The sequence below is a fragment of the Xenia sp. Carnegie-2017 genome, unplaced genomic scaffold (assembly GCF_021976095.1).
Source record: "Xenia sp. Carnegie-2017 unplaced genomic scaffold, XeniaSp_v1 HiC_scaffold_23, whole genome shotgun sequence".
In the NCBI taxonomy this organism is placed as follows: domain Eukaryota; kingdom Metazoa; phylum Cnidaria; class Anthozoa; order Malacalcyonacea; family Xeniidae; genus Xenia; species Xenia sp. Carnegie-2017.
In genome coordinates, this window is record NW_025813486.1 from 15,567,196 (window position 1) to 15,592,473 (window position 25,278).

The window sequence follows — 25,278 nt, forward strand, 5'->3', positions numbered from 1 at the left end:
TCAATAGTTTATTACAAGTCGATGATCTTAAATATTGAATATGTTCTTACTTTCAAAGCAAACAATTTTACGAACTTTTGAAATCGAAACCAAAAATCTTGGATTTTTTGAGAGCTTTGGGATTTTCTCTGTATTTTTATTTTAGGAAAAAGATATTTTTGGGTGTAGCAAACGATAATTTTAAATATCAATATTTTGATTAATTTGGTTGCCTAGCATCTCTTTGCTTTGTGTGCTCTATTATTAGATTGACAATCAATGATTCTGTCTATTTTAATTTATCATATAGAATTTTAAACATTTAGCAATGATAATTATTATAGCAATAATAATTTATATCTTGTTGAGTGTAACAAACGATAATTTTAAATATCAATATTTTGATTAATTTGGTTGCCTAGCATTTCTCTGCTTTGTGTGCTCTATTATTAGATTGACAATCAATGAATCTGTCTATTTTAATTTATCATATAGAATTTTAAACATTTAGCAATGATAATTATTCATTGCGCTCGGTCAGAGGACTGTGAACTAGTCAACAAACAACTGAGAATGAACATTATATTTCTGAATTTATGAAAACTGACTTGGAAACTTTGAAAATGAACTAAAAATGAGTTTATTTTCTTTGTCTTTCTCTGTTTATTGTAAATAAAACGTTATCCACTCTGTGGCATTTCGTTGTTCGTGTTTTATGACAACAATTTTAGCCGCCATTTTGGGGAATATTTTAGCTATTTGTGTTAAACTTGGAAATGTTAAAGTGAAAAAAACTGAACCAAACGAAGAAAAAGTAGAGGCAATACATTCATTCTGTGCTTGATCTCATAAGGTTTGTGTCAAGTATGAATAAATATGTTCAAATGTTTATTTTCTGTATGTTTTTGTATGTAAGTTTAGGAAATTTTGTTTGTAAAATTAAAGTTAAGATTGTACAGAGCACAGCGATTATTTACGAATAAATTGTCGTGTTCTTTAAGATAAATCGTATTTCACCACCTACTTATGTTGTCAAAACGACAACAATGAATTGAAAAGAAGGTTTAAAAGCTTTGGAAACTTCAATCAAAACCATTGAAGAAGTCATTATGAACAAGAAAGGTACATTTGTTCTAAGTATAAAGTACCGTCCCTCAAACTTTCTGTTATCAATCTCTGTATCATTTTATTCCATGTGCATGTTATGTCCTTAACATCTTGTTATCATCTTTATACCATCTTTGTACTACCACCATGTGAACTTCATATCATACCATATCATCCTCAAACCATCACCACATCATCTTTGTACCACCATGTGATCCTCATATCATACCATATCATCCTCAAACCATCACCACATCATCTTTGTATTACCACCATGTGATCCTCATATCATACCATATCATCCTCAAACCATCACCACATCATCTTTGTATTACCACCATGTGATCCTCATATCATACCATATAGTCCTAAAACCATCACCACATCATCTTTGTACTACCACCATGTGATCCTCATATCATACCATATCATCCTCAAACCATCACCACATCATCTTTGTACTACCACCATGTGATCCTCATATCATACCATATCATCCTCAAACCATTACCACATTCTTTGTACTACCACCATGTGATCCTCATATCATACCATATAGTCCTCAAACCATCACCACATCATCTTTGTACTACCACCATGTGATCCTCATATCATACCATATAGTCCTAAAACCATCACCGCATCATCTTTGTATTACCACCATGTGATCCTCATCATACCATATCAACCTAGTACCATCACTATATATCATCCTCATGCAATCACCGCATTATCCACATACCTCCCCATACCATCCTTGAAGGCCATTGGGTGATTTGCACATTACAAGTCAATTGTTGATTCAAACCTTCACTTTACTCACAGATTTTTAACTTTGATCATTACTGACCAAGAGCTTTAGCAATCTACTTTTGTGTTTATTTTGTCAGTTCTTCTCATTATGTCAGATACATGCCAATCGAGGTTAGGGGTTGAAATGTATTTGTAAATCCTATTGCCATGCCTTTGCATTCATAAAAGAAATTTGTTGATTTCAAATAATAAATTTAGGCTATAAATTTCTACCATTGATTATCATTTTTATCTGTTTAGCCAAAGGTTGTCACAGATATGGATGAAGTAGATTTTGCAAAGGAACTGGAAATATATGAACATCAAAATGCAGAAGTTGATGGTGATGATGATAATCCTGATGAAGAAGAGCAAGATGAAGCATAAATAATTGTGGTTTGTTCTAAAACATTTTAAAAGACACATACTGTATTTTATTTTTATCTTACACGACCCTGCAGTTGACTTGAACTGCATTTAGTTAAACTTCAATTATATTCACACCCAACAGAGATATCAATCTTTCATGTTACTATTAGAAATAAATGTTTCATGGTCAGTATTTCGAAAAGAAATTTATTTAAGGTCAGGCGCGGATCCAGCTCCTTAGCTGACCGATGCATTGCGAGCGCCGAAGCCACCTGGGGGTCTCTGGGGGCATGCTCCCCAGAAAATTTTTGAATTTTCACTATCCAAGAAGCATTTTCCAGCGATTTGGGAAAGGTGACAGAAAAATCTTAAGCGTAAATTTTATCGAAAAAATAACATGAGCCGTCTTTTGTAAGATAACAGCATTGATAAAAGCAATGTTCAAAGGTGGTCTTCTTCCAACGGTGAAAAAGATGAATCTGGCTCTGTACAGACAATTACCATCACCTCTAGTTCTAAATATAGCAGAGTTAAGAAAATTCTCATTGTGTGGCTATAAATTAGAAATCAGAAGAATTCAAAACTTAAATGTCTGACAGGGTTATTTGGAAAAGAAAATGTTAGCTTCTACTGAAGTCATAAGTATATTGGAAGAAGGAATACAGTCATTTGATTTTTAATGTGATCCATACACTACATAAACTAAAATGCAACTAAAATCGCACCTACCCCTGCATATTACAGTTTGTATTATATTACATATGAATACAAGTATAAGTGCTGCATAAGTAATATGACATCGTGTGTATTTTATGATGATTGTTCGTCGTTATCTACACGACTACACTCTGAGTCTGAAATGAGTACACTATTTACATTTAAAACATGCAAGCATAAAGGTAAATTTACTTACTTTAAAGCTCTTAGTTCTCCACTTTGCCAATGAACTGTCAAGTGCTTAGGTATTAACATTTCACTTGACATATCTCTCCCATTTTTACCCTTTGAAAAGGGATTCCAAGGAGAGGATTTTGAAATAAAAGTAGCAGCTCTCGTTTCATAGGTTCGACGCACTCCATTAATATCAAATGACTTCTCTTCTCGAAGCAGAGTACACGGATCGTGTTTGATATTCTCAACAGCCATGACTTCGATCGATGATTGCGAGTTATATCAAGTGATCAAATAACAATGCATTCAACTTTGAAGTTCAAAGTTGAATGCATCGGTGCCATGTGCCCACAATCACAAAATTATGGAAAATGCATCGCTCAGCGGCAAAATCTACCGTGACGTGAGGCCCTAAAACAATGGTTTTGCTGATGTCACAGTAGATTTCACGCGAAAAGGACTCGGGACCGATGCATCGCAAATCTACTGTGACGTAGCGATGCCTCTTCCATCTACCGTGACGTGCTGGCAGAATACTATTAAATTACTTACTAATTATGTATTCACGACAAAATTTCGCTAAATTTTATCGACTTTTCTTTCGCTATTTGTGTCATGGAATACGACAAAATTATCGGAGAACACAAACGTTATTTCTAGAACAAATTTTAGCTTAAAACTGCTAAATCTATAAGTTAACTAAACAATATATCACTGTCAAATGTGCGTTTTAAATAATTCGAAAATAATATTTGCTATTTATTTCATTAAAATGCAAACTCGCAGATTTTAATATCTAAATATTTTGACCGATGCATTCGCATCGGTTGCTTCGGTCTAGATCCGCCCCTGTTTAAGGTCCATTATGGTTAAAATACAGCCTCAAATATTTAACTTGAGATGAATTGGACCTTCGCGAAACTATTGTAAATGTGTAGTCGTTGAAATGGAAGTTAAATTTCATGTTAACTTAATCTCGACGTTCACCTTTGCCGTTTATCAGAACTTATACAGTCAGTGAAGTTCGTTGAAAATTTCTATTGCTACTCTCTAACTTTATATATCATCAAATAAAACTGAGAATATTTGAAATTTCAAACACGGAAGGGTATTAAGATGTTGACGAAAAAAACGAGTAAACACAACTTTAATATATATGGTCGATCAAAAATGCACAATTTTAAAAAACACTTGAGAAAAACGACGATTTTTTTTTGAGAGCAAACATGTTTCGACATTATCAGAATGCCATCTTCAGTGCAGAATGATTAGTGTTAAGTAATATGATACATAATATGATATGAATAAATTAATTACAATGAGTATTAAGTATTAAGAACTATAACATAAGTTCTAAAAATAAGTATTAAGAACTATAACATAAGTTCTAAAAATAAGTATTAAGAAGTATAACATAAGTTCTAAAAATAAGTATTAAGAACTATAACATAAGTTCTAAAAATAAGTATTAAGAACTATAACATAAGTTCTAAAATAAGTATTAAGAACTATAACATAAGTTCTAAAAATAAGTATTAAGAACTATAACATAAGTTCTAAAAATAAGTATTAAGAACTATAACATAAGTTCTAAAAATAAGTATTAAGAACTATAACATAAGTTCTAAAATAAGTATTAAGAACTATAACATAAGTTCTAAAAATAAGTATTAAGAACTATAACATAAGTTCTAAAATAAGTATTAAGAACTATAACATAAGTTCTAAAATAAGTATTAAGAACTATAACATAAGTTCTAAAATAAGTATTAAGAACTATAACATAAGTTCTAAAATAAGTATTAAGAACTATAACATAAGTTCTAAAAATAAGTATTAAGAACTATAACATAAGTTCTAAAAATAAGTATTAAGAACTATAACATAAGTTCTAAAAATAAGTATTAAGAACTATAACATAAGTTCTAAAAATAAGTATTAAGAAGTATAACATAAGTTCTAAAAATAAGTATTAAGAATTTATAACAAAAGTTCTAAAAATAAGTATTAAGAACTATAACATAAGTTCTAAAATAAGTATTAAGAACTATAACATAAGTTCTAAAAATAAGTATTAAGAACTATAACATAAGTTCTAAAATAAGTATTAAGAACTATAACATAAGTTCTAAAAATAAGTATTAAGAACTATAACATAAGTTCTAAAATAAGTATTAAGAACTATAACATAAGTTCTAAAATAAGTATTAAGAACTATAACATAAGTTCTAAAATAAGTGTTAAGAACTATAACATAAGTTCTAAAATAAGTATTAAGAACTATAACATAAGTTCTAAAAATAAGTATTAAGAACTATAACATAAGTTCTAAAATAAGTATTAAGAACTATAACATAAGTTCTAAAATAAGTATTAAGAACTATAACATAAGTTCTAAAAATAAGTATTAAGAATTTATAACAAAAGTTCTAAAATAAGTATTAAGAACTATAACATAAGTTCTAAAAATAAGTATTAAGAAGTATAACATAAGTTCTAAAATAAGTATTAAGAACTATAACATAAGTTCTAAAATAAGTATTAAGAACTATAACATAAGTTCTAAAATAAGTATTAAGAACTATAACATAAGTTCTAAAATAAGTATTAAGAACTATAACATAAGTTCTAAAATAAGTATTAAGAACTATAACATAAGTTCTAAAATAAGTATTAAGAACTATAACATAAGTTCTAAAATAAGTATTAAGAACTATAACATAAGTTCTAAAATAAGTATTAAGAACTATAACATAAGTTCTAAAATAAGTATTAAGAACTATAACATAAGTTCTAAAAATAAGTATTAAGAACTATAACATAAGTTCTAAAATAAGTATTAAGAACTATAACATAAGTTCTAAAATAAGTATTAAGAACTATAACATAAGTTCTAAAAATAAGTATTAAGAAGTATAACATAAGTTCTAAAAATAAGTATTAAGAATTTATAACAAAAGTTCTAAAATAAGTATTAAGAACTATAACATAAGTTCTAAAATAAGTATTAAGAACTATAACATAAGTTCTAAAATAAGTATTAAGAACTATAACATAAGTTCTAAAATAAGTATTAAGAACTATAACATAAGTTCTAAAATAAGTATTAAGAACTATAACATAAGTTCTAAAATAAGTATTAAGAACTATAACATAAGTTCTAAAAATAAGTATTAAGAATTATAACATAAGTTCTAAAATAAGTGTTAAGAACTATAACATAAGTTCTAAAATAAGTATTAAGAACTATAACATAAGTTCTAAAAATAAGTATTAAGAACTATAACATAAGTTCTAAAAATAAGTATTAAGAACTATAACATAAGTTCTAAAAATAAGTATTAAGAACTATAACATAAGTTCTAAAAATAAGTATTAAGAATTTATAACAAAAGTTCTAAAAATAAGTATTAAGAACTATAACATAAGTTCTAAAAATAAGTATTAAGAACTATAACATAAGTTCTAAAAATAAGTATTAAGAACTATAACATAAGTTCTAAAAATAAGTATTAAGAACTATAACATAAGTTCTAAAAATAAGTATTAAGAACTATAACATAAGTTCTAAAATAAGTATTAAGAACTATAACATAAGTTCTAAAATAAGTATTAAGAACTATAACATAAGTTCTAAAATAAGTATTAAGAACTATAACATAAGTTCTAAAATAAGTATTAAGAACTATAACATAAGTTCTAAAAATAAGTATTAAGAACTATAACATAAGTTCTAAAAATAAGTATTAAGAACTATAACATAAGTTCTAAAAATAAGTATTAAGAACTATAACATAAGTTCTAAAAATAAGTATTAAGAACTGTAACATAAGTTCTAAAAATAAGTATTAAGAACTATAACATAAGTTCTAAAAATAAGTATTAAGAACTATAACATAAGTTCTAAAAATAAGTATTAAGAACTATAACATAAGTTCTAAAAATAAGTATTAAGAACTATAACATAAGTTCTAAAAATAAGTATTAAGAATTTATAACAAAAATGTTATTATAAAGTAAAAATAGTGTTGTAGTGGTGAACTTGAATTTTTAGATCGGGATTAGTTTTATTAATGTGTAGAGCTTCCTTGATTTTGAGTGAGAAAGTGGATTGATCAGTGTCGATGATTTTAAACCTCATTTTTAAACCTCAACCGATAATTTCTCACCTTCCTGTTTTATTTTCCTGTTTTCTCACCTTCCTGTTTTCTCACATTCCTGTTTTCTCACTTTCGTTTTGAGAACGGAATCTTCGGAATGAGGAAGTTGTAAATTTTATTATAACTGTTCAATCACATTAGTTCGATTCCGATTTTAAGTAAATAAAACAATAATGAACAAAAATTAAATTACATAAACTCTTTTTAGAATCATTCAACTTTTGAAATTTTCAAACATCAAATTTTTCATGCGCAATTTTTTGCATCATGATCAGGGGCTTCCCCTATATTTACAACTATATGAATATTTCCATAATTTCGTAATGGCATGATTGAAATGAAGAATAAAGTAAAGTTATTTAAAATGTTGAATTTATCATAGGATGCTTGATACGCGTTAATCAGTAAAAGGAAAAGGTGTGATGAAATATTAGTGATATTTACACGGCAAATATCATAAGTGTTATGGAGAAAAATTTGAACATTACACTCAATTTTCTCTAAATCTCAAAGAAGCCTTAGACACACGCAAACAAACACCCGATCTTAACAAACAAATTCAACGTTTCAACACTATTTTCCAATTTCCATAATTTCGTAATGGCACGACTGAAATGATGCATTTAACGCAAACGACAACTTTTTTTAAATTTTTTATTGCAAACATGTTTCGGCAAACTTATGCCATCTTCAGTGCGGTATAATGAAAACTCTGACAAGTTTGAAATTGTGAATGCATTGATAGAAACACATTTATAGAAATAAATTTCAAGTAAGATAAATCCAAATACATTAGAGTGATTCGACACAAAGGTTAGCGAATGTTGGTAGAATTGGCGACTTTCGTCGTCATAGATTGATGTACACCTAAATATTGCCAAGTTCACAAACCATTTACTGGTTAAAATAAATGGTTTGAACCCGAGAGTATCGTTACATGTTTGTAGATGTAGATCGTCCAGGTTGGTATAGTCCTGAGAAGGACTGTTTTTGTTGTTGTTGACTGACGTTTCGACAACTCGCACATCACAACATCACTACTAAAAATGCTTCGCTCGGGGCTTCGCTTTCCCAATTTTGGCATTTTGCCATGTCCGGCTTTCCGGCTTTTCTGACGCCTCGACGCGGTTAATTTCTTACCTTAACTACGCTCGCAAGCGTAGGCGGCTCGCAAGCGTAGCCAGCTCGCAAGCGTAGCCAGCTCGCAAGCGTAGCCAGCTCGCAAGCGTAGCCGACTCGCAAGCGTAGGCGGCTCGCAAGCGTAGGCGGCTCGCAAGCGTAGCCAGCTCGCAAGCGTAGCCAGCTCGCAAGCGTAGGCGGCTTGCAAGCGTAGCCAGCTCGCAAGCGTAGGCGGCTGAACCAGAGTTGTTGGCGTATGCGTCTGACGTTGCTTGCAAAACGTATGTAGTCGTTAGCAAGTTGTTCGCTCTGTCGTCCAAATGATCGTAATAAAGTAAATGGTTTGAACCCGGGAGTATCGTTACATGTTTGTAGATGTAGATCGTCCAGGTTGGTATAGTCCTGAGAAGAACTGTTTTTGTTGTTGTTGACTGACGTTCAACCACCGCTACGTAAGAACCAGATAACAAATACGGCTAACCTGACGTTTACTTCTCATTTGACTCTGAAGATGACTACCGCTAAGGTTGTCAAAACGTCAGTCAACAACAACAAAAACAGTCCTTCTCAGGACTATGCCAACCTGGACGATCTACATTTACAAACATGTAACGATACTCCCGGGTTCAAACCATTTACTTTAAGTTATGTATAATATGCAAATATTAAATTAGGAATAATTGGACGAGCAGTTTTCCAAAGTTCATTTTACAAAATTTGCATGCTAAAGGCAAGCGGTAGCAAAGCAATTGCTTCATTTAAATTATTTATCTTTACATGTATATGTTGCAGTTGACATGAAAGTTAGAACTCAGTCAATAACCAATTAAATCATGTTAACTGAAGCTTAAAGCATGTTTTCTGTATTTTGTTCAATTTGTTGCCAGCCAGCACAAGATCAACACATCCATTAACACCAACAATTATACGGTGTCATATATGTATCTCTCAGTCTCCCCGTGTTTGTGTGTAAGTATATTATTTGATTTCATCAGGATTCATGTTACTCAGCTGTTTTCAGCTTGGAATCACTATAATACACACACAAACTTGAATGGTACATTCCATGTTGCGGTCTTTATTCATGGCACATTAGCATTCTATTTTCATACTTACAGTGATTATGAGCATGGAATTGATTTGTTGTCTAGGACAGATTACACAATACATTAAACAAAGAGGAATGGGACTTATTGGACCTATAAGTCCATGTCTTTCGCAAAATGTAATGTTTGTTTCTTAAAATATTAAAATACATTGCTATATAAGTGTCACGCGCTTGGAAAGCCGGCAGAAAGCTCGAGCGAGCATAAGTATATCCGCTATAGGTGCTTTACTTGCGACGATTATAGACGTCCTCGCAAATTTAACATAAAATTCATTGCTATTTTGAATGAAAACTGTTTTTATTAAATAAATAGTCTATCGTCATTTGGCGTCCAAACGCTTTGTGAAGAGTAAAATCGCCCTTCGCGGATAAATCAAACGAAATTTTTTTCTGTAAAGTGATGATGAAATGAGTTTAACATGTGAAAGCAAAACTTCCCTTTTAGTTCATTGGTTGAGTTGTCCTGATAAAATTTATAATTCTTCTAAAACTTATGTGGACGTTGTGGTCCAGTAGCTATGAAGCCGAAATATTTATAGTTGTATAATGATAATATGTGCGTGTCAGTTTATTCCAAGTTCATGTAGCGGTTATCAAATTGATAAGTACTCTTTCATAATAGGCTCTACAACACCATAGTCATATACATAAGGATTTGATTTACTTTGAGCGTGTGGATCACTTTATTATGATATTTATCATTTCAACATGTATATATGCATAATGCATGATGTATTATCTTTAATCTTATTGGTGGAATTAGGTCTTATTAAGAAGCCCTACAGGGAAGTGTCATATAAGCGGTAGTAGAAGCGGTAACAGGGTAACAGACGTCTTCGCATCAAATTGGAGACGTGACTAGTTGACTTGATTCTTGTATATTTCTTTACGTTGCTACCTTGGCTTTAGAAGAAAAGGTAGATATGACTTATCTATTTTATTTTACACTAGGTAATAAAATATTTTGCTATTCTTACGATCCGAACCATACGTAGCTTAAGGTGTAGATTGTTTAGCAACACGACGTTCATTTAAGACGTCAAATTTTTAAGACGGATCTGGTTCTAAGACGCCACCACGTCGTAAAGTATTTGTGATTTAGCAAACCTTTTGTAGAACTTCGTCAAATAAAGTAAATAGTTTGAACCCGGGAGTATCGTTACATGTTTGTAAATGTAGATCGTCCAGGTCGTGAAAGTATGATAGTGAGAAACAAGTTTCATCCATTTCGGCATTTTTCCTGCTGTATAAACTGATTTTAAACTGATCCTGCAGTATATTCATTTCGATAAAATTATAAATAAAAGCAAACTCGACATAGAAAATTAAACAGAAGGACATTTTCATGAACGGTATCCAGAGTTTGATGTACAAACTCTACGAGATGTACATCATCAAAATAAGGGAATTAAAGTACCTCTGTTGTCATTAAGCGAAGCAAAGTTTTCAACCAGTTCCTATGTGAACAACTTCAATATCGATGGATATGTTGAAGATATGAATACCTTTGCTCTTACTTTGTTGTAAATTTGTAATTTAAGTATTCATCTTCTAAAAATGCCTCGCACGGCTGAAATTGTCCTCGTCACCTTCAACTTTCAAACTTCAATACAACTTGCCATCTTATTTTTCAGTCGTAACCAAGGCCAAAAAAACAGAGCTTCAGGGTTAAAACTCTCTACTGGTTATAAAAATTCTGCCTTAATCAGAAGTTTGTAAAAGGAATAAAGACGCGAAAACTGTGATTTTGTAATACAAAAATAAGGAAAGGAGCGAAAACGGTGAAAAATCCAGAGCTAACTTTAATCAAATACGGACAAGAGGAACATCGCGAGAGCTTGAAGAAAGTACATCAAAACGAAAAAATAATTCCCGTTTACAAAACGTTCCAGAGAGTGTTGCAGAGGATCAAGGGATGGAACCTGGAGCAGAATATTTAATGTTTTTACTCGTACTTTTATATTTGGAACTTCTTATTGAATTGTATGATTTAAATCTTTCTTCAATTCCTGATGAACTATAAATATCTATAATTTGTACAAGTGTGCCGTGAACATAATGATAATTGAAATATTAACTAATTAGAACAAATGTACTTTTCGATATCGTATTTTCTATTTTTAAAACGCCCACTTATCTATTTGATTACCTAAGAGCCCTCTATTTTTATGAGTTGAGACATCTATTGTTATCCGTTTGATTGGGCAATATTGATCACTTGATCAATTTCCGCCATTTTGGTTCCTAGTTTTGAAATTTGAGCTAGTGTTTATATAGCAATTGCTGCTAGTAATACAGTATTTTGAGATAATATTGCGTTTTTTTATGAATAAGTTTGTAATAACTGATTGTTGAAGGCTACTAAATGTCATTACATATCGCCATGATCGAGGATTACGAAAAAAATGAAAGAAATGCCTTTACGTCGAACTTACGAAATTTGATTGCGTATGGTGATTGTTGTGCTGAACTGCTTTTGATATAAGGTTCAATTAACTGACTCAAGTAGAGAAACATTTTTGGGCCAAATAACATTGCAAAGTTCGTGCTGATGCAGTTTCAATAGTTTTCTTACTCCAAAGCTTGTTTTTTAATCGAAGATGATTTCTCATTAGGTTCTGAAATAGGTCAATTCTCAGCCACTTCCACACTAAAACAAACAACTACACCAAATCACAGAAACTATTAGATTTTCCATGTTGTATTTTGTAGTTTTAGTTCATCATTTAGAAATGAAGTAATTATAATTAGGATATTCACTGAAACAGCTGAGTACAATATATTTTTGGTAATGAATTCTACGAATGTACCCTACTTCTGTAGCTCAAAGTAGAACATTACTTCTCTTCTAGACTTGTCAATGATATTTTAATTGTAGGTTTTGGTTTATAAGATCAAAGAGGCATATCTCCATAATTTCAGCTATTTGGGCTTTTTAATGTATATTAGAACTGTTGCTGCCTTTCTCATATATATTAAAATATTGCTGGCTTTCTGATATATATTTAGGTGCTGCTAGCTTTTTGATATATATATTTCACTGCCAATACAAGGCATAGAATTTGAACAAACGGGCTGAGCCCCCTCCAACACACCCCTGTATGATCAATAAACACATACAGAAGTTGTGTCATTCCTCAACCCATAAATTTAACTCTTTGCTAAATTAAAGATTGGATCAGACTCATATGCTGTATAAAAGACTACAAACAGTAGCATTTATAGTAAACAGACTGTTCTTCAGAAATGTTTCATGTTATTATGGAGTTCATTGGGATAACCTGGGGCCGGAAAACCGATTACGTCACTGAATATGTCACAAACCATTTTCACGACAGACATCGAATAATAATCGGCGAATACCGATAGTTTCCACCGGATGTTTCCGAGAATCGGTAAAGTCAGTCATGTAAACTCAACCTGTAAACTTGTTCGTCTGTATTTAAAGTATTACCGTTTGAGGTTCTTGAAAAGTTTTTCAATGAAAAATGCAACTGATTAAAACAATCCGTTATATCTTTGTACATATTTTGCCATCATCAACAACATAACGATTGTTTATTCTATTTCAAAATCAGACGACGTTTAATATTACTGACTTCATTTAGGTAAGTTCTATTGTACTGCAATCATTGAGAATCGTTAGACTTTATAAAAGATCTTTACTCCTTTGAATTTTAAAACTGCTTTATTTATGACAAAAGTTTGCTGAGATTTTGTTTACGATTGTAACATGTGACAGCCAGGGTTATGTGTTTTATTAGCATAATTATCAGTCAGCCAAGCTTTTTTGAAACCATTATGAATCAACATTAACATCATCTGACGTCGTACATGAACTGTTCTTAACCAATAGAGCTATACCTCATATTCATCATGTCATTTTAACTTTTAAATATGTTTATGTCAAGATTTCAATTGTAGAATGATTATTATATATACTACTGAACATTGTGTACAACAAGACAACTGTCAATAAATGAGTTGTCAAGGAAAAGGAACTTAAGAACCAAGAATAGCATGAAGCTTTGTTTTACACCACTGTATATGACAGATCATTCTCATTGAAATGCATCAAATTACAATATTGCTACATAAACACAATGAGGATGAACATTTTGATGTTCACGAAAACAAAATTTAATTATTTATAGATGTTCCAAATGTGCACAGCAATGTAATTATATCTTACAATAGCTGTGCCAGGCCTAAATAACATACAATGATAAAGATCTTTTGAAAATTTCACTGTTTGATTGTAAACTGTTTTCTTCTTTAAGATAAATCCCATTTCACCACCAACCTATGTTGTCATGACAACAACAATGAATCGAGAAGAAGGTTTGAAAGCTTTGGAAACATCTATCAAAGCCATTGAAGAAGTCATTATGAACAAGAAAGGAACATTTGTTCTACAACAAGCTGTAAGTGTTTGGTTTATATTTCTATGAAAAGTATATTGTATCAATAAAATGACATCCCCCTGGTACCTCTACTATCCTCATATCATCCTGTTACCATTTCCCTAAGTACCCCATGATGTATTAAGACGGACATATTCAATCATGAGTCGTTTATTTAAAAATTACAATGGCACCATCCCAATGCATTGAAATCAATAATATTAGGACCATGTGACATTGGCAATAATTTATGTTAACTGTAAGCAAAAATTAGTTTTTCTTAAAGCTAATATTGCATTGTGATATCCAGTAGTGCAATTTTTTTTTGACAAAAGTGTTTCTTTAGAGGCATAATCAAATCGATATTACGTTAATTATTATATAGCGCTATTTGCTAAGTTAGTATTTTTAAACATGAACAAATTCATATGATTTTCAACAGTGTTTTTCATTACAACTGCTGATCCAGTTACAAATGTACGAGAGAAATTTTTTGCACATGTTACTCTCTCCTCTTTTGTGCAATCTTTACAGCTCAATAAATTCACCACTTGGCCATCCTAGCACTCAAACTAGTCAGCATTTGATGTTTCCGTCCATTTTTTTACTGTATTAACTTTGCTGGTAGCTACAACCTTTCGACGAAGATGGCAAGAAAGACAAAAGTGAAAAGAGAAACACCAAATATACTTTTGCTTTCTGATTATTAACAGTAACATCCTTGATGTTTACTTACGATAAAAAACATCATATTTATGTCATATTACAAACAATATATAAAAGCAAAAAGTATGGCTAATCAAGGTTGCCAGTTTGGCTTAATGTTTTGAGCCAAATTTGGCTTCTTTTTCTCTTGTTAGGCTTATTTAAAATCAATGATATCACCAGTGTGCGAATTAAAGGTGTGCAATGTGCAATTTGCACATTGTTTTAGCTAAAATGAAAACAATTGCACATCACTTTTTCAAACGATATGCCAAAAACTTCATTATTGATTACTACTGCATAAATTGAAAAAAGTTTTCAAGCTTAATCTTTACTGATCTTTACTTTATAAACGAGTGCGCTGCACGACATTAAAATTCATTTTTACACAATGTCATCAAGTTCAAAGACGTTGTCACTTTGAGATTGGTAAGTCTGTCAACAGTCAACATACATGGTGCTTATATGCTTATGAGAATAGGGGTGTAATACATTATTGTCAATTTTTGCATTTGCGTTGTTTTGTAAACCGTTACGTACTGTTTTTGGCATCATAGCTTTTTTGAGTATTTTCAGTAAAATCAGGAAATATTTTTATTTTGATTCTTGAAAGAAGACAAAAAAGAAACTTAAATAAGCCAAATTTAAAAAATAAACCAAAAGGAATTTTGATTTTAAATAAGCCTAGCGTGAGAAAAACATTAATGGCTCAAAATTTTAAGCCAAACTGGCAACCTTGATCAGTCATACTTTTTTCTTTTACATATTGTTTGTAATATCACATAAATATGATGTTTTTTATCGTAAGTAAACATCAAGGATGTTACTGTTAATAATCAGAAAGCAAAAGTATATTCGGTTATTCTCTTTTCACTTTTGTCTTTCTTGCCATCTTCGTCGAAAGGTTGTAGCTACCAGCAAAGTTAATACAGTAAAAAAATGGACGGAAACATCAAATGCTGACTAGTTTGAGTGCTAGGATGATGGCCAAGTTGTGAATTTATTGCGTTGTAAAGTTTGCACAAAAAAGAGGAGAGAATAACATGCGAAAAAAATTTCTCTCATACATTTGTAACTGGATCAGCGGTTGTAACGAAAAACACTGTCGTAAATCATATGAATTTGTTCACGTTTAAAAATATTAATTTAGCAATTAGCGCTATATAATGAGAGTTTTTGTCTGTTGTGGTATGTTCCTTGATTCTGGTTGATAAATGGCCCAAAGTTTCGCCAATGTATCGGGAATTACATCTCGCGCAACTGAATTCATATTCCACCATAGATTTAATTGAATCAGGGATTGGGTCTTTGAATGAGAAAAGGTTTTTGATTTTGAATGATGTGAAAATTAGTCGAATGTCAATATCTGTACAGAAGCGTTTCATAATGTTTGTAAGTCTACGTTGTGTGTGTCGTGAGTAATATTCGATGTAGGGTAGTTTGAAGTATAGAGTTGTTATTTTGGAATTTTCATTTGTGTTGGTTGTGATCGTCGTGTCAGGAGTTTCGGTGTCTAGTTTGAGGTTGTTGCTTTGTTTGTTGTCGAGATATCGTTTTACGGTTCTGTTAATAAAGTGTAGTGGGAAAGAGTTTCGTAAAAGAGTGGATGTGATGTTTTTTTTTATGTCCCCTTAAAAGCCATTGTTTGTATTGTTAAGTTTGTATGCTCTGTCGATTAGTGTGCGATAAATTGGCACATTACAAGTCGATTGTTGATTCCAACCTTCACTTTACCCACAGATTTTTAACCTTGATCATTACTGACCAAGAGCTTAGCAATCTACTTTTGTGTTTATTTTGTCAGTTCTTCTCATTATGTCAGATACATGCCAATCAAGGTTAGGGGTTGAAATGTACTTGTAAATCCTATTGCCATGCCTTTGCATTCATGCAAGAAATTTGTTGATTTCAAATGATAAATTTAAGCTATAAATTTCTATCATTGATTATCATTTTATCTGTTCAGCCAAAGGTTGTCACAGATATGGATGAAGCAGACTTTGCAAAGGAACTGGAAAAACATGAACGTCAAAATGCAGAAGTTGATGGTGATGATGATAATCCTGATGATGAAGAAGAACAAGATGAAGCATAAATAATTATGGTTTGTTTTAAAACTTGCTGTGTTTTATTTTTATCATACACTACCTGCGGTTGCCTTGAACAACAATTTGTTTAACTTCAAACTCCATTCAAACCCTATACATTACAAACATCAATTATTTTCTATTGACGATCCGAAATAGATATTTCATTGTCAATATTTCGCGAGGCAGTTTTTGAAGGTCCCCTGTTCGTTCGAGTTAAACTGCCGCTCTGAATATGTAGTTTGTGTTGAATAGGACATTCGTCATCGTGAAACTATTGTAAATGTCAAGTCGTTGAAATGAAAGCATATTTAGAAAGGAGATCATTAAATTTCATATTGCTAACAATTTCCTACGGCGAAAATTTTCCTTTAAATTTTTAAGTTAAAAGTCACTTGAATCATAATTGATCCAAGATTCAAAATATCTTATCAAAATTGGTTATGAATTATGACTGTCGATGCTATAGTCTGTCGCTTTCCATTGTCTGACCCCGAGTTTAAATTTCATGTTAACTTAATCTCGACGTTCACCTTTGTTGTGTATCAGAACTTATACAGTCTGTGAAGTTCGTTGAAAAATTCTAATACTCCTTTCTAACTTTATATATCATCAAATGAAATCAAGAATATTTGAAATTTCAAACGCGGAAGTGTATCATGACGTTCACTGTATTAAAAAGTACAAAAGCTCACAAAACGACAAAAACTTTATGATTATGTCGACATTACGAATGGAAAAAACAATAACATAAAGGAAAATATGGCTAGTTTTATGAAACAATGATGTATCGTATCGTTATATGTATTTCGTTTCGTACATTTGAGCCTCACTTGAGAGATGTTTTCTTCACCAAAGTCAAGATGTGAATGAAACTTTGATGTCATAATGCGTTCGACCCCCTGTTAGGATTTTGATTGGTTTGATAATTCCTCGAGATTTTGAGGAATTCCTCGAGATTTTGAGATGCTGCTGCAGGCGCTGCTGCAACGTTCCAACAGACTAACACAGAAGGTGATTCTCATTGTCTCAGACGACGAACGAATAACACAGAGGTGATTCTTATTTTCTCAGACCTATCTCAATTTTCAAAGCGTGCAAACGCGACTTTCAACTTGATTTGTACATTTTTACCTTCGTGGCTATCTTGGCTTCAGTTAAAGAGGTTGGTGTGAGAGTTACGATAGCTTGTTTATTTTCCTGCTCGTCGTCCTTGTCTCCAAATACGTTTTACTAATTTGAGTGTCGTTTATAGCTTTCATGTTCTTCTCCACCATCGTTAAATCATCTCACTAATAATTTAAGTTTATTATTATTATACATGGTGTATCATACAGAATGTTTGAAATTTCTTGTTTATTTGCCATTGAGCTAAAGTTGGGTAATATATATTCAGGATAAATTTACATTGTCAAATTACGAATAAATAATTATCTAACGCGAAATAACTGCTTAACTGCTTCAAATAATGATATAGTTGAACTAGAAACAACAGTAAACTCTGACTTAAAAAATCTTGAAAAATGGTTGATAGCAAAGTAAGTTAGTTTGAATTATACCAAGACAGAATCTTTGATCGTAGTTCGTATTTATTCGAATGATAACCAAACATAAACGCCGCTGGATACCTACAAATTTTCCGGGAATTTTCGCGTCAAGAGAAATTTCGCAAGTTATTAAAATTTACGGAATGCTAAGCATTTCTTTACTTGTAAACATTCCAATTCAGGTGTTAAGTATTAAATTTATCAAACCTGTGGAGTTTCGCCGCTATAAAAACGCCGAGTTGGAAATCCATGCAGTAACGGGTTTTAGTGTTTCAAATCTTTCATGATCTTTCCTATTACAATCATTTTAAGAAAACTTTTAAAGACTTTTTCAATTTCTTTTACAAGTTAGTACGTGCTCGCGTGCAATGTAACTTAATTGGGGCATAGACTGGGTTAGTCTCGTGTGCATTCGCAGAATTATATCAAAATATCACGTGACCGTATAGCAAACTCTATCTACAATTCAGTCACTAAGGGCCTGGTCATGTGGAGCCGAGTTACCCGGCTGAGCGAGTTACTCGGAAATGCATTCATTTTATAGGCCGAGTAATTCGCTCAGCCGGGTAACTCGGCTCCATATAAACAGGCCCTAAGTCTGAAAATAAAGTTCTTTATGTGCATTTGAAACAAGCAAACGCTGATGTTAAATGTGCAAATAATTATGTAATTTTGTGTTAAGATTGCTTTTGCCAACACGCAGTCGTCCTATTACATAGCATCATGACTTTCCTTCATAAACCTTACATATGCTCAGTACAACTAAAGTGTAATGTGCCAAATGGTAGTTCCAAAACCATGGCAAAAGTTATCAAAGTTTGAAACATCCTGTTTAGAAAGCTGCTGTAGATACAAATCAACAGCAATTAGACAATACAAGAAAAATCACTATTTCCCCTGATTATAACTGAAGGTTGATTACTGTCATACAAAATGAAATTGTTTTATTTCACGAGTCTTTGAAATTGAACTATTACAAACATCGAGTTATATCATGAAACATTAAGTAGAATTTGGTGAAGCATGCATGTTCCCATGTATTAAATGATTCAGACAAATATTGTTGATAAAATTAAATAGAAAAGTATCATGTATTTTGACACGACAAAGTCTTCTTTGTCGTGATGTTGTTGACAAAACCTTCCGCATAAGTAACCGGTATCCTTCATCTTGTTTGGGTCGACGATGGGAGAAATTTGTGAGACATAGTGCAGTTATTTTCAATGGGCATGCTTGTCAGCTTTTCGCTTATAACCGATGATAGATTTTTGCAATGATACTAAATTTTATTAACCATCTCGTACCTTTAGATTTTGCATTGTTGTCCATACATAAACACATGCAAAATATAATACGATGGAATATTATATTCGATACCACCTGGCATAAACCTTATGCATAATGTATCATTGAATGTTCATTAATTTTTATCATCAAATATTAAATTAGGAGTAATTGGACGAGCAGTTTTCCAAAGTTCATTTTACAAAATTTGCATGCTAAAGGCAAGCGGTAGCAAAGCAATTGCTTCATTCAAATTATTCATCTTTACATGTATATGTTGCAGTTGACATGAAAGTTAGAGCTCAGCCAATAACCAATTAAATCATGTTAACTGGAGCTTAAAGAATTTTTTTGTATTCTGTTCAATTTGTTGCCAACCAGCACAAGATTGACACATCCATTAACACCAACAATTATATGGTGTCATATATGCCACCACGTCGTAAAGAATTTGTGATTTTGCAAACCTTTTGTAGAACTTGCTCAAATAAAGTAAATGGTTTGAACCCGGGAGTATCGTTACATGTTTGTAAATGTAGATCGTTCAGGTCGTGAAAGTATGATAGTATGAAACAAGTTTCATTCATTTCGGCATTTTTCCTGCTGGATCGTATTTTCCGATCATTTTAAACTGATTTTTGATATCAAAATATCCTGCAGTATATTCATTTCAATAAAATTATAAATAAAAGCAAAATCGACATAGAAAAATAAACAGAAGGACATTTTCATGAACGGTATCCGAGTTTAATGTACAAACTCTACGAGATGTACATCATCAAAATATGCGAATTAAAGTACCTCTGTTGTCATTAAGGGAAGCAAAGTTTTCAACCAGTTCCTATGTGAACAACTTCAATATCGATAAATATGTTGAAGATATGAATACCTTTGCTCTTACTTTGTTGTAAATTTGTAATTTAAGTATTGATCTTCTAAAAATGCCTCGCACGGCTGAAATTGTCCTCGTCACCTTCAACTTTCAAACTTCAATACAACTTGCCATCTTATTTTTCAGTCGTTACCAAGGCCAAAAAAACAGAGCTTCAGGGTTAAAACTCTCTACTGGTTATAAAAATTCTGCCTTAATCAGAAGTTTGTAAAAGGAATAAAAACGCGAAAACTGTGATTTTGTAATACAAAAATAAGGAAAGGAGCGAAAACGGTGAAAAATCCAGAGCTAACTTTAATCAAATACGGACAAGAGGAACATCGCGAGAGCTTGAAGAAAGTACATCAAGACGAAAATAATTCCCGTTCACAAAACGTTCCAGAGAGCGTTGCAGAGGATCAAGGGATGGAACCTGGAGCAGAATATTTAATGTTTTTACTCGTACTTTTATATTTGGAACTTCTTATTGAATTGTATGATTTAAATCTTTCTTCAATTCCTGATGAACTATAAATATCTATAATTTGTACAAGTGTGCCGTGAACATAATGATAATTGAAATATTAACTAATTAGAACAAATGTACTTTTCGATATCGTATTTTCTATTTTTAAAACGCCCACTTATCTATTTGATAACTTCAGAGCCCTCTATTTTTATGAGTTGAGACATCTATTGTTATCCGTTTGATTGGGCAATATTGATCACTTGATCAATTTCCGCCATTTTGGTTCCTAGTTTTGAAATTTGAGCTAGTGTTTATATAGCAATTGCTGCTAGTAATACAGTATTTTGAGATAATATTGCGTTTTTTTATGAATAAGTTTGTAATAACTGATTGTTGAAGGCTACTAAATGTCATTACATATCGCCATGATCGAGGATTATGAAAGAAATGCCTTTACGTCGAACTTACGAAATTTGATTGCGTATGGTGATTGTTGTGCTGAACTGCTTTTGATATAAGGTTCAATTAACTGACTCAAGTAGAGAAACATTTTGGGCCAAATGACATTGCAAAGTTCGTGCTGATGCAGTTTCAATAGTTTTCTTACTCCAAAGCTTGTTTTTTAATCGAAGATGATTTCTCATTAGGTTCTGAAATAGGTCAATTCTCAGCCACTTCCACACTAAAACAAACAACTACACCAAATCACAGAAACTATTAGATTTTCCATGTTGTATTTTGTAGTTTTAGTTCATCATTTAAAAATGAAGTAATTATAATTAGGATATTCACTGAAACAGCTGAGTACAATATATTTTTGGTAATGAATTCTACGAATGTACCCTACTTCTGTAGCTCAAAGTAGAACATTACTTCTCTTCTAGACTTGTTGATGATATTTTAATTGTAGGTTTTGGTTTATAAGATCACAGAGGCATATCTCCATAATTTCAGCTATTTGGGCTTTTTAATGTATATTAGAACTGTTACTGCCTTTCTCATATATATTAAAATATTGCTGGCTTTCTGATATATATTTAGGTGCTGCTAGCTTTTTGATATATATATTTCACTGCCAATACAAGGCATAGAATTTGAACAAACGGGCTGAGCCCCCTCCAACACACCCCTGTATGATCAATAAACACATACAGAAGTTGTGTCATTCCTCAACCCATAAATTTAACTCTTTGCTAAATTAAAGATTGGATCAGACTCATATGCTGTATAAAAGACTACAAACAGTAGCATTTATAGTAAACAGACTGTTCTTCAGAAATGTTTCATGTTATTATGGAGTTCATTGGGATAACCTGGGGCCGGAAAACCGATTACGTCACTGAATACGTCACAAACCATTTTCACGACAGACATCGAATAATAATCGGCGAATACCGATAGTTTCCACCGGATGTTTCCGAGAATCGGTAAAGTCAGTCATGTAAACTCAACCTGTAAACTTGTTCGTCTGTATTTAAAGTATTACCGTTTGAGGTTCTTGAAAAGTTTTCAATGAAAATGCAACTGATTAAACAATCTGCGTTATATCTTTGTACATATTTTGTGCCATCATCAACATAACGAATTGTTTGTATTTCTATTTCAAAATCGAGCGACGTTTAATATTATGACTTCATTTAGGTAAGTTCTATTGTACTGCAATCATTGAGCATCGTTAGACTTTATAAAAGATCTTTACTCCTTTTGAATTTTAAAACTGCTTTATATTTATGGCAAAAGTTTGCTGAGATTTTTTTACGATTGTAACATGTGACAGCCTGGGTTATGTGTTTATTAGCATAATTATCAGTCAGCCAAGCTTTTTTGAAACCATTATGAATCAACATTAACATCATCTGACCTCGTACATGAACTGTTCTTAACCAATAGAGCTATACCTCATATTCATCATGTCATTTTAACTTTTAAATATGTTTATGTCAAGATTTCAATTGTAGAATGATTATTATATATACTACTGAACATTGTGTACAACAAGACAAATGTCAATAAATGAGTTGTCAAGGAAAATGAACCTTAAGAACCAAGAATAGCATGAAGCTTTGTTTTACACCACTGTATATGACAGATCATTCTCATTGGAATGCATCAAATTACAATATTGCTACATAAACACAATGAGGATGAACATTTTGATGTTCACGAAAACAAAATTTAATTATTTATAGATGTTCCAAATGTGCACAGCAATGTAATTATATCTTACAATAGCTGCGCCAGGCCTAAATTCCATACAATGATAAATAATCTTTTGAAAATATCACTGTTTGATTGTAAACTGTTTTCTTCTTTAAGATAAATCCCATTTCACCACCAACCTATGTTGTCACGACAACAACAATGAATCGAGAAGAAGGTTTGAAAGCTTTGGAAACATCTATCAAAGCCATTGAAGAAGTCATTATGAACAAGAAAGGAACATTTGTTTTACAACAAGCTGTAAGTGTTTGGTTTAAATTTCTATGAAAAGTATATTGTATCACTAAAATGACATCCCCCTGGTGCCTCTAATGTCCTCATATCATCCTGTTACCATTTCCCTAAGTACCCCATGCTGTATTAAGACGGACATATTCAATCATTAGTCGTTTATTTAAAAATTACAATGACACCATCCCAATGCATTGAAATCAATAATATTAGGACCCTGTGACATTGGCAATAATTTATGTTAACTGTCCACAAAAATTAATTTTTCCTAAAGCTACTTATGCATTGTGATATCATAATGATGTTTTTTGCATATTGAAGAAAAGTTATGTGTCTCCAAAACAAAATAAAATAACAAAGCACATGTTCACACCATTTACACAATGACTGTCGCATGTTTGCTTTGTCTGACTGTGTAACTATTATCAGAAGGACATCACTCGAGTCCATTGGACATTTTGCACACCTGTATGATGTATCAAAGATTTGAAATCATACAACTGACGTATGTTTAATGAGCTGCTGTTTTTTACAGCGTCAGAGAAAAGAATAAAACAAGCAGAGTTTGTCATGTTCTTATTCAAGTAGTACTTTATGTTTAACTTAGGAGCTAAACATGTTTCATACAAAATGTTTTATGGTTTTTGATTGGTTATATGAAATGCTCTTTAATATGTATTAGATATAATTGAACAACTGTTTTTCTATTGTGTCTGTTGACATAAAATTATCAGTTTTAACAGAAATAAGCCTTCATAGAGATTAGAAATGTAAAAATCTTAAAATGATTTGAACTTATTCAGGAAAGAGGTCATTATTATATTTTATTATCCTAACTAACATTTTTTTTTTACTTGATGGGGTACTCTAGGAATCACCGGAAATCTTCGGCTCGTGGTCGATGGTAATTATCGGAATTAGCGGGAAAAACTACGTCAGAGGTCTGGTACCGACACAGAGACGCGATTCTTGTCATTTCATTCTGGATAGTACGCCGTCCATCGAAGCTCCTCAGTTCGTAGATATATAAAAATTGCCAAATACCAGCTGTTATCCTTCTGTAAAAGTAAGTAAACATTCTTAGTTAACGTTAGAATGGAGTTTTGTAAATTTTGATGAATTCAGACAACAATATTCGTCGTCGTTTCCATAATGAAAGCGAAACCAATGAAAAATGTATTTGTAATTGCAACTATGTTCAACGCATTTGGGTATAATTGTGACAGTTTTCATCATACAAAGAAAATTGTACTGGGCTGTCGTCAATAGCTTCAAATATCGATTTTTTGAACGGTTTTATGCGCCGTATCCTGGTGTCAAAACGTAGACGACCTAACATCTATGTACTTATTAGGAACGTGAAAATATTTAAACCAGTTATAACCAGGAGGCATCAATTTTCTGAACACTTAACACTTTAAACATCGAAACATGTTTTATAATATTTAAGTCACGCTTAAGTGAGAATCGTGTGATAAGTGTTGAAGTATGTATTGGCTCTTTTGCCTTGATTGTAACAAATCTATTGCGCACAAAGGCATATAGAGTTCCCGCGAGTGCAAATAATTTGGTGTAAAATTATCGTGTTGAAACTTTCAAAGTCATTATTATGGATCAAAAATTACTTTGTAGCTTGTTTTTTAATACATTCTGAATTTTTTGAAAATAATTAATTCTTTCTTTGGTATTTGATTATAAATGATGTAGCCACATAGCACAAGTGTTCATCACTTCCTCTTAGCTGTGGTGCATTGGAGCATGTTACATTTGATTTAACTTTTCCTTTTGATATTTTGAAGTTTTTTGCAATAGTTGAAATGTTTATCGTAAGTCACGATCAAATTTACTTATTCGTTGGATGAAAAACTATCCAACAAAAATTTCAAATACATGAGGCAAAGTTACGCAAAATAACGTTTCCCACAACGGAAATTTC

At 31.8% G+C, this 25,278-nt stretch overlaps 1 protein-coding gene and 1 long non-coding RNA gene across 2 annotated transcripts in view; both read left to right on the forward strand.

Moving 5' to 3' along the window:
- LOC124448105 (eukaryotic translation initiation factor 2 subunit 1-like) overlaps nucleotides 1–25,278 on the forward strand; it is a 117,159-nt gene that overhangs the window by 90,129 nt on the left and 1,752 nt on the right. Inside the window, exons 1-3 of the mRNA XM_046999116.1 lie at nucleotides 22,414–22,532; nucleotides 23,208–23,351; nucleotides 24,214–24,408. The gene's annotated coding sequence lies outside the window, so the exon portion shown is untranslated. Of the gene's footprint in view, nucleotides 22,533–23,207; nucleotides 23,352–24,213; nucleotides 24,409–25,278 lie in introns of the transcript that reaches the window.
- Nucleotides 524–2,440, forward strand: LOC124448115. Its single transcript, XR_006948941.1, has 3 exons — nucleotides 524–832; nucleotides 981–1,101; nucleotides 2,140–2,440. It is a non-coding gene; the product is annotated as an uncharacterized LOC124448115 (long non-coding RNA).